Consider the following 8,814-nt stretch of genomic DNA (forward strand, 5'->3'; position numbering starts at 1 on the left):
TTATTATGGACCCATTTCTTCAACCATCAAGAAATTGAAACTCTTCTCCCTCTCCACATTCTACTTGTCAGTATCACTGGGCCCTGTGAAAACTTTCTTAACTACACCAGGGATAAACGTGATTCCAGAGGGAGCTGTTGCTTCCACCACTGCCGCACTCCACTGGTTTGTGAACCCTTAGTGGATGCCTGGTTCAGGTACATTGGAGGTTGAGAGGATGTCGTGATTGGCGACCAACGATCCTAGGATAATAAGGTTTATTGATGTCAAACCACTAGATACCTAATGGCTCTTTGTGATTTTCAAGGTCAATGGTATGTATTACTTCATCAATGAAGAGCACTGTCGAAGCAAGGCTCTCTTAGCAGGGTTGACACTCAAGGGACCAATGCATGAATCAGCTTTCAAGAAACTTGTGATTAAATACTATGCGTGCATTACCCTCCTTGTTGCATGCAACAAGAGTTGGTCTTCCATGAACAAGTCTGAGATACGAATGATTGAGGTAGATTAAATTTTTTTTTTTTACAGGGTAAAATCATTTTGTCACACTTCCATTTATAAATAGTTTGTTTGGTTTAATCCTTGCTCTGCTGCCAGATTGTTTTTACATAAACTATGCCATACCCACTTCCCTAGCCTATATTTACAGGCCATCAGTCTAGCTGCTGTAGCCATTTTTTTCTTTTTTACCTTCATAACAGTAGCTATCATAAGCCCTACTCATATCATTACCTGTTACCCCTGGCTGTGGCGTTACCTGTGCATATGTTCAGCACTTGCTGAATTCTCCACCATTACACCCCTTTATCACTAAAGACATCGCTAGCTATATCCTACCTGTGTACCACGTAGGATATCCCCCGTATTACAACTTATAACAGTTAAGAACCCATTTCCTATGTGAATTTTCTACCAGCATCATCTCCTAACCACCATCTCTACTACAACACTCTCACTGTTATCCCACTTGTGGAAGTTCAATACACACAATACACACCCATACTTCCATGCTTTCATTTCCTATAGCCCTGTGTTATATCCAGCTTCTCGCTTCACAGCATATCTCCAATTACTGAGGGTTAGATATGTTGAGTATGCTGCTATTATCAAAGGTTCTAAATACTGGTGCTCTGCTCATGGTTACTTTTGTAACTTTATTGTTTAGACTCTTCTTGATTTCCTCCTCAAGTCCACTGATGTGGGTGTTCTTGTCAGAAACTGAATGTATTGATTTGGTTGGTACAAGCTCATCCCATATCGTATCCCCTTATATACCTGTTATATTGGAAAACATCATTATATTGGCCATATCCCTGGATCTTCAATGGTATCCATGTGACACAGATTAGTTGTAGTGATGGAGCTAAGATTTTCCTCTTCACTATGTGGGAAATGGTGGTACATACTGCTCTTCATTATTATTATTATTTTTGGATCTTTCTTGTGCTTATTTGAAGACCTAGCATCATGCATTTTTCTTGGTTGCCACACCAGGAAACTTAATTACAGCCTCACCAAGACATGCATCTTTGTTTAATGGTTGGCACATGGTCTATATGGTCCACTCACTTGTTTTCGTTATAACAAATCATTTACTGCTTAAAATGAAGGTGAATCAAAATTATTTGTTATTATCTTATTTCTGATATTTCAATATCAATGATTGTAATCAAATGCACAATTTTCTATAAGTCATCTCTTATATGTACCTAATCTTAGTATCATGAACCTGATCTTAATGTGTATATTTCTCTCTGCTTCGTATGTAATTTTATTATTCTTTTTACGTGAATGTGCAGATGGATGCACCAATCTCAAGTCCACTGAGCCCATCCCAGTCAGACAATATGGTGCCAGCTCCTCCTCCATTGACGAATGCACCAATGGGGCCTTGGATGGACACACCAAATTGAATTCTTCAGAGTGTGCTCCCTTGGGCTGAGACTGTGACCAGGTTGCATAGGGAAAGCACCACATTCTCAAGACCCAATTTGTTTCTAAATGAACAGGAACAACCACATGAAGTATGTTCCCCTCTTTCTGTTATTTTTCATTTGTCAATGTGCATGTGCGCCTCTCATGTTTAATGTTGGAATGAGTTCATCTGGGATGAACTGCATGGATGATATTTAGCCAATGCACTTGTCTTCTCTTTGCTCATGTGGGTTTTGAGGATTGTACTAGTTCTGCTTGTTACTAGCGTTTTGACTTAATAGATTGAATTTGATTGATACTAATTGGATTTAGGGTTTAAAATTGTACACATTTAATGTGCTATTTTAAAAGTAATTGTTCCCCTGGAGGAAGGGTGCAGAGACAAACAATTTTTTCGAATCATAGATAGTTAAACGATATTGTCAACTTTGTGGATCATGCAGATGCAATGCATACCAATAATTATTTAGAATAATGACTACCTGAATGCAGTTTGGAGACAACAGCTAATTGATATTTGAATTCTATTTCCAAACCTTCTTGGACTACAAACCTAACTTTTCTCACTTCTTATTCTTGTATGCTTAATGATTGGTCAAATAATTACACAAGTACTTTCATTATCACATCATGTACGTATTCTATACTCAATAAATTTAAGAATAAGGTTGCCTTGACTGTCACAATTAGAAGCTGACTGGTTTTTAAAAAATATTTGAATTATATTGGCATGGATTGTTGATCCAGTGATATTTCCTTTTTGTTCCCTCTCATCCCTTCCACCTTGTTTTGCTTACTTATTTTTGTCTAGGACAACTATTTCTGCTCTTTTTCTCCCTTTCTAGACTCAAATCATGTTGAGAAATAGTTGCTTCGCTTAATCAATATGGTTTGTATGCATATCCCAAAGACGTCAGTCTCTCATGCTAGTGTCTTATAGCTGTGATAATTTTTATGGTGCTTGCTATAGTTTTGCATTTATTATAATCTAATCAATTTATTGCAGTTTTATGATGTCACCCTGCCATATGCCATCTATTTCATATTAGACACTATTTTGGCCTTTTGCCCAATCTTCATGTGAAATGCACTTTTTTTGCCAAAAGGGGTTACCGATTGGTGGACTATATCTGGCCCAGATCATGTGCTAACTCTTTTATATTTTGTTTTCTTTTATCTGTTTTTTGTATTCATCCATCTGATAACTGAAACATAGGAAACACCTCTTTTTTGTTTTAATTTTGTTTGTTCTACCTTTGAGATTGGTTCTCCTTATATATATGTATGTAAATATACTTTCCTCTCCACTTCGTTAAACTTGTCAATTGTCATGTCTAACAGTAGGGAGAAACCTCTTTTCATGCATTCTTCTCTAGTACTGCAATTTTTAATGTTGGTAACGTGATAAGGTGATTTGCTTAATGGTACGTGTTATCGCTTTGAGGGCATTGCGACCATTCAAGCTACGCAAATAAACACTATGAAGTTTGGTAGCATGAATAATTCACTCATCAATGAATTTAATATTGTTCTTTTATATTCCAAAGTCATGGAATATGTACTCATCAGTTTAACTATTTGATTACCCGTTTAGGCGGCTGAAGGTCTGTATGGGTATCAATACCACCATCGTTAAGAAAGCTTGATCTTTAACATTGCTGGTAAGTCACCTTTTCATCTTTGTTGCCAATCAGATATTGAAGTTTTACCAGCTATTTATTGGACATTCACAAATATTGCATCATGCCTTTTTTTGTTGATAGTTTTGTAGTTTGTTACTAATGGCTTTAAATAGTTGAAAATTTGTGGAACAACAGGCTTGCAATGGGAATTTTGAACAACACATTGCTTGCTCCATTTTTTTCACAATCTAACAATTTGTTGAGAATTGATGCTTCTCTGTGCTACACAGCTATTGAAACTTCTACAACCTTTATGAGTTGATTAAATTTTTATTTTTGCACTATTGAATGCCTTTGCCAAATCTCTGAAATGTACACTTCCAATTTCTTGTTACCTACCTCGGTCGGCGTAGAGGACACATTGAACACCTTGGTTTCCTAGAAGCCTGCTATTCTAAGTCCATGCATGAGTGTTCTGAGAATTTTGATTCCTAAAAAGTAAAAATATTACTAGCTGATTGATATTTTGAAATGATCTTTTTTAAAATAATTATTTTCAATAAAACTTTGGAAAATCGTCAACCAAAGATATAAAAACCGACTTTCCACCAAAGTGGCGAGTGCGGGTCGAATCCACAGGGAACATGATAATTCTGAAATACTTCCAAAATAATACTTTATTAATCAAACAAAGTTTACAATCTATGTCAATGCTTACAAGTTACATTAAATAACATTCTAACTATGAAAATAAACTACAATAGGCGGCTAAGTCTTCAGCAGGTCTCCAGGGGCATTTCTGTCTTTTCACATCAAGTGCAGTCGCACAGTATAATTGAATTACACCTGTGAACCTGTTCTAACTTAACAACCTACACAATAAAAACACAAAATCAGTAACTAAATCAAGAATTAATCTAAATTACATCTACAACTAATTCTATACTATTTCTAAATTAAACTACAGTTAATTTAAATATCTAAAACTAAAATTATACTAACTAAGTAAACTAACTCAACTAAATAACTCTAATTACTCTAAATATTGTAAATATACTAACTACAAAGTTAGAAAACAGTAAAACTACACGAAATCTGACAAATAGTTAAAAGACTGTTTTGTCCCTAAAGAAGGCAAAAATGGATTCTGACACCTTTTCACAAAACGACTGTTTGAGGGGTCAAACGAATTCCAAAATTAGTCAAATCACTTCTATTCTGTAAAAGACAGATCCAAGAATCTGACACATTTTACAAAAGTGAAAAATACGTTTGGATCTCCAGAACGAACGTTTCAAAATCAGGATAATTTGGGAAATCGCTGGACCCAAAATTTCAAAATCAGAAAAAGCTGTTTTCATAATACGCTTAAAAACTAGACCAAATCAACTCGGATCGAGCTGAAATTTGGTCTGCAGATAGTTAACACACCAATGTGGAGAATAGAAAAATAATATCCAGAAAAATCACGAAAAATCCACATGAACTAGCTAGTGCACGATCGGGTAAAAATTAGGGTTTTGGTTCAGTGCACTATTCATCCCTTTGAATCCATAATTGACATTTGGACAGTGAACTACGTACAAAAACAGTCCTAACTGAACCTAACCTACTGTTAAATTACAGCAAACAATAACAATTACATTACATTATAAAATTTAAGAACTAACCTAACCTAAACTCACTAATACTCTAAATAAGATATCTAAATTAATCTAAACTCTAATTAAACCTAATGCATAATATCTAATATCACTAACTAACTTAACTATCTATTCTAATATTAATTATACCTACTAAAACAACTACTAACTTACTAACTAACTTAATTAACTATCTAACCTAAATAGCACATCTAACTAAATCTAACATACTCTAGCTTACATAATTAAATAATGAACTAATTAATCTAATGTTAATTCTAACCTAATAAAGCAATTACTAACCTACGGTTAAGCTAACTAGGGTTAGGAACTAACTAAAGTGAGACTAGGGTTAATTAACATTAGCTTACTAACTAAAAGTTAATCTAACTAGGTCTAACTAATTAAGGTTAATATCTATGGTTAGACTAGGGTTTAGCTATGGTGGACAAGGGTCGGATGGGATAAGGTAGGGTTTACTATGGTTAATAGGGTTTATTAACTGAGGTTGCTAGGGTCCGATGGGATAAGGTAGGGGTCGGTTATGGTTATGGATTTGACTAGGGTTAAACAAGTTAACTAAATACCTAGGGTTAATCTAACTAACGAGGGTTAGTTGACTAAGGATAGGCTAACTAATTTTGGTCTCCTAAAGTTGACTATAGTTAGATAAGGGTGGTTAGGGTTAGTAGCATTAACTAAGGTAATTAACTACGTAGGGTTAGACTAATTAATTAGAGTTAAGGGAGGAGCTAGGTGGCGGTTTTGGATATGCTTGAATAGGGTCCACGCCACCTTAGGGTTACTTCCTAACTAACTAAGGTAGGGGTAACTAACTATGGGTAGGTACCTAGGGTCAAGCACTAACTAGAGTTAGCTAGGGTTAACTAATTAGTACTAACTACTAACTAAGGTTAGTTGAGGGTAAACTATATTTAGAATAGGGGGTCGGTTAAGACTAACTAGGGGTTTGACTAAGCTAGTTAATGGGTCGGTTAGGATAACTAAGGTTGGTTGGGGTTAAGAGGGTGTAACTAGGGTTCGGTTGTGGTTAGCATCCTAACTAAGGTTGATTGAGCTTTTAACTAGGGTCGACTAGGGTATTTAGGTTCTAACTAAGGGAGTTAGGTTCTAATTGAAGTTTGACTAGGATTAGACTAAGTATAAATGCTATAATAATTAATGGTTAGTTCCTAAAAACACTAAATTCAATCTAAATTAATTACTACATTAAATATACCCTACAATTAGAATCTACTTAATTAGACCTACACGAATTTACAAACCTAATTTAATTAAATAACTTACCCTAATTAAATACACACGATTTCCTAAAATCTAATTCTAATGCTATATTAATACTTTAAGTAACACCTAATTAAGACTAAGTCAATCTAAGCAATACTAAATAGGGCTTTAAATAGGAAACCACGAATTTGGTATGAAACCAACTCCTCCTCTTCTTTGCCTTAATTACTCTTTGAAAAAGGATAATCTTCAAAAACCGTCCAGCCTATTGCTTCACACGTTTTTCCATATTGGCATTAAAAGCAAGTCATTTATTTTGAAATCCTTTCCAAAATCACATTCCACAAATTTTTGGGGTTGAATACAATAAATAGCATTCTTAATTAACCTTTCCAATTCGTATGAACTATTTTAGAAAACCTTTTGAAATTCCAAGCATTAAATCTTCTTGAAAACATTTACCAAGGCATTAAAAGCTAATGATCCTTTTTTGAAAACCTTCTTCAAAGACCTCTACACGTTTTTGGGTTAGCTTTAAATACACATTTAGAATTTCAAATCTTTCCCCAAAAAACGTGTAGACATAATTAGAAGGACCTTTGGAATTCCAAAGGGTTTCTAAAAATCGTGTAACCCTCTTTAAAAGGCCCTTTGGAATTCCAAAGGGTTTCCAACTTTGAAAATGAGAAGGCATTTATGACTGGATTGGGAAATGAATCTTTCCTCTTAATTGCAATTCACGATTTTAGAGGGATTGATCTTCTACCAAAAACGCATTCCAATTCAATGACCTCAATGCCCTTTGACTAAAATAAAAGTACCTAATCTATTCTAATATTAACATAGCTAAGTTAGGATATATCAACATAATTCAAAGGGTAATAAAGACTAATGAAGCACGAAAATGCATAACTATCTATTTTACCTCTATACGAAAATTAAAAATATTAAGTTAAGACAAATTTAACCAAAACGAAATTCAAGGAAATAAAAAATGCTAATTAACCTATGATTAAATATATTATCAAAACACCAAACATTAACTAATATACTATTTCCTACATAATTTTAACTACATGAAATGAAACACACATTACCTTAAATCTACACTAACACATCAACTAAAATATATGAAACAAATAACTATAATCAAAATCTAAATTATCCTAAATTAACAAACTATTAAAACTAAACTTTTACAACCTTGCTGGACCTCTAATGGCCGCCCTACCTATGAGGAAGAAGTAGACACTCAAGCTAAAAAATGGAAAATTTTAAACTAAAAACACAATAATAATTGCAAAGCTAAATTAAACTAAACTAACAAACGATTATGACAATCTAATTTAAACTAAAAACACACAAACTAAACAACTAACATGCTGGAAATGAAACCATAACAGAAAACGAATTCTATCAAATCACTACAATCGACTAACCTAAGAACAAAACAGAAATTCATAACCTAAACTACTACACAATTTAAAATCTAGTAAAAACCTAAAGAAAAATTAACAAATTGACATGAACATAACAAATAAAAGAACTACAGAAAATGCTACAAACTGCTGGACGTTCTACCTAAAAAACAAAAAAACAACAATCGGTACTTAACTTTTATCAAAATCTAAAAACGCCTAAAACATGAAATCTCATAAACACTTTTCCTAATGTACTAAACTCAATTAAAACAACATCTATTAGCCTTAGAACAACTGAGAAAACGCAGACATATAGCAATCTCATTTCAAATACACGCACATACCCAAAAAGACATAAAAAATCCCAATGTTGGATTGAAAAACCTAAAAGTAAATGACCCAAACACCTAAACATTCTACGTGCTGGCTTTTGCACGAACAAAAGCTATTCTAAGGCTGACGAAAATACAGAAAAACTCACTCACATAACTCACACACATTCTAGGTTTTAGCTAGAAGAGAAGATAGAAGAAGACCTACCTTTTAGGCGATCCGAAGAGTGGGGGGATGAAGAAGAGCGGACTTTCCTTGGCTTTGCATCGTTCGGGACCTCGTTGATGCTGGAAATACGCCATGGTACCATGTCTTACAACTGCAACACGTTGGAAATCTACCGAGGATGAAATGTGAACCGATTCTCGATCGGGGGGCGTAGAAGACCGGATGGAGGTAGAGTCGACCCTTCTCATTGGAGTGTTTCGCACTTCCACCCGAGAAAAGTGTTTCCCACCTCTGCTGCACCTGCAAAACACAGCACACATGTATATTAACCAACATGGAAGCTAAAGAAATGAAAGGATTTGAAAGGGAGACAAGATAGAAGGCTTGGATTTCAAGCTTTTCTTCATGTCTTCAATGGAGATGGAAGGAGGTGAAGGTTGA

General features: G+C 34.5%; 1 long non-coding RNA gene across 1 annotated transcript; it reads left to right on the forward strand.

Moving 5' to 3' along the window:
* Positions 1-1,111: 1,111 nt before the first annotated feature.
* LOC149832381 (uncharacterized) lies at positions 1,112-4,065 on the forward strand. Its single transcript, XR_016433103.1, has 2 exons — positions 1,112-2,027; positions 3,533-4,065. It is a non-coding gene; the product is annotated as an uncharacterized LOC149832381 (long non-coding RNA).
* The last annotated feature ends 4,749 nt before the right edge of the window (positions 4,066-8,814 follow it).

The sequence above is a fragment of the Nuphar pumila genome, chromosome 7, assembly GCF_984573655.1.
Source record: "Nuphar pumila chromosome 7, dmNupPumi1.hap1.1, whole genome shotgun sequence".
NCBI lineage: Eukaryota > Viridiplantae > Streptophyta > Magnoliopsida > Nymphaeales > Nymphaeaceae > Nuphar > Nuphar pumila.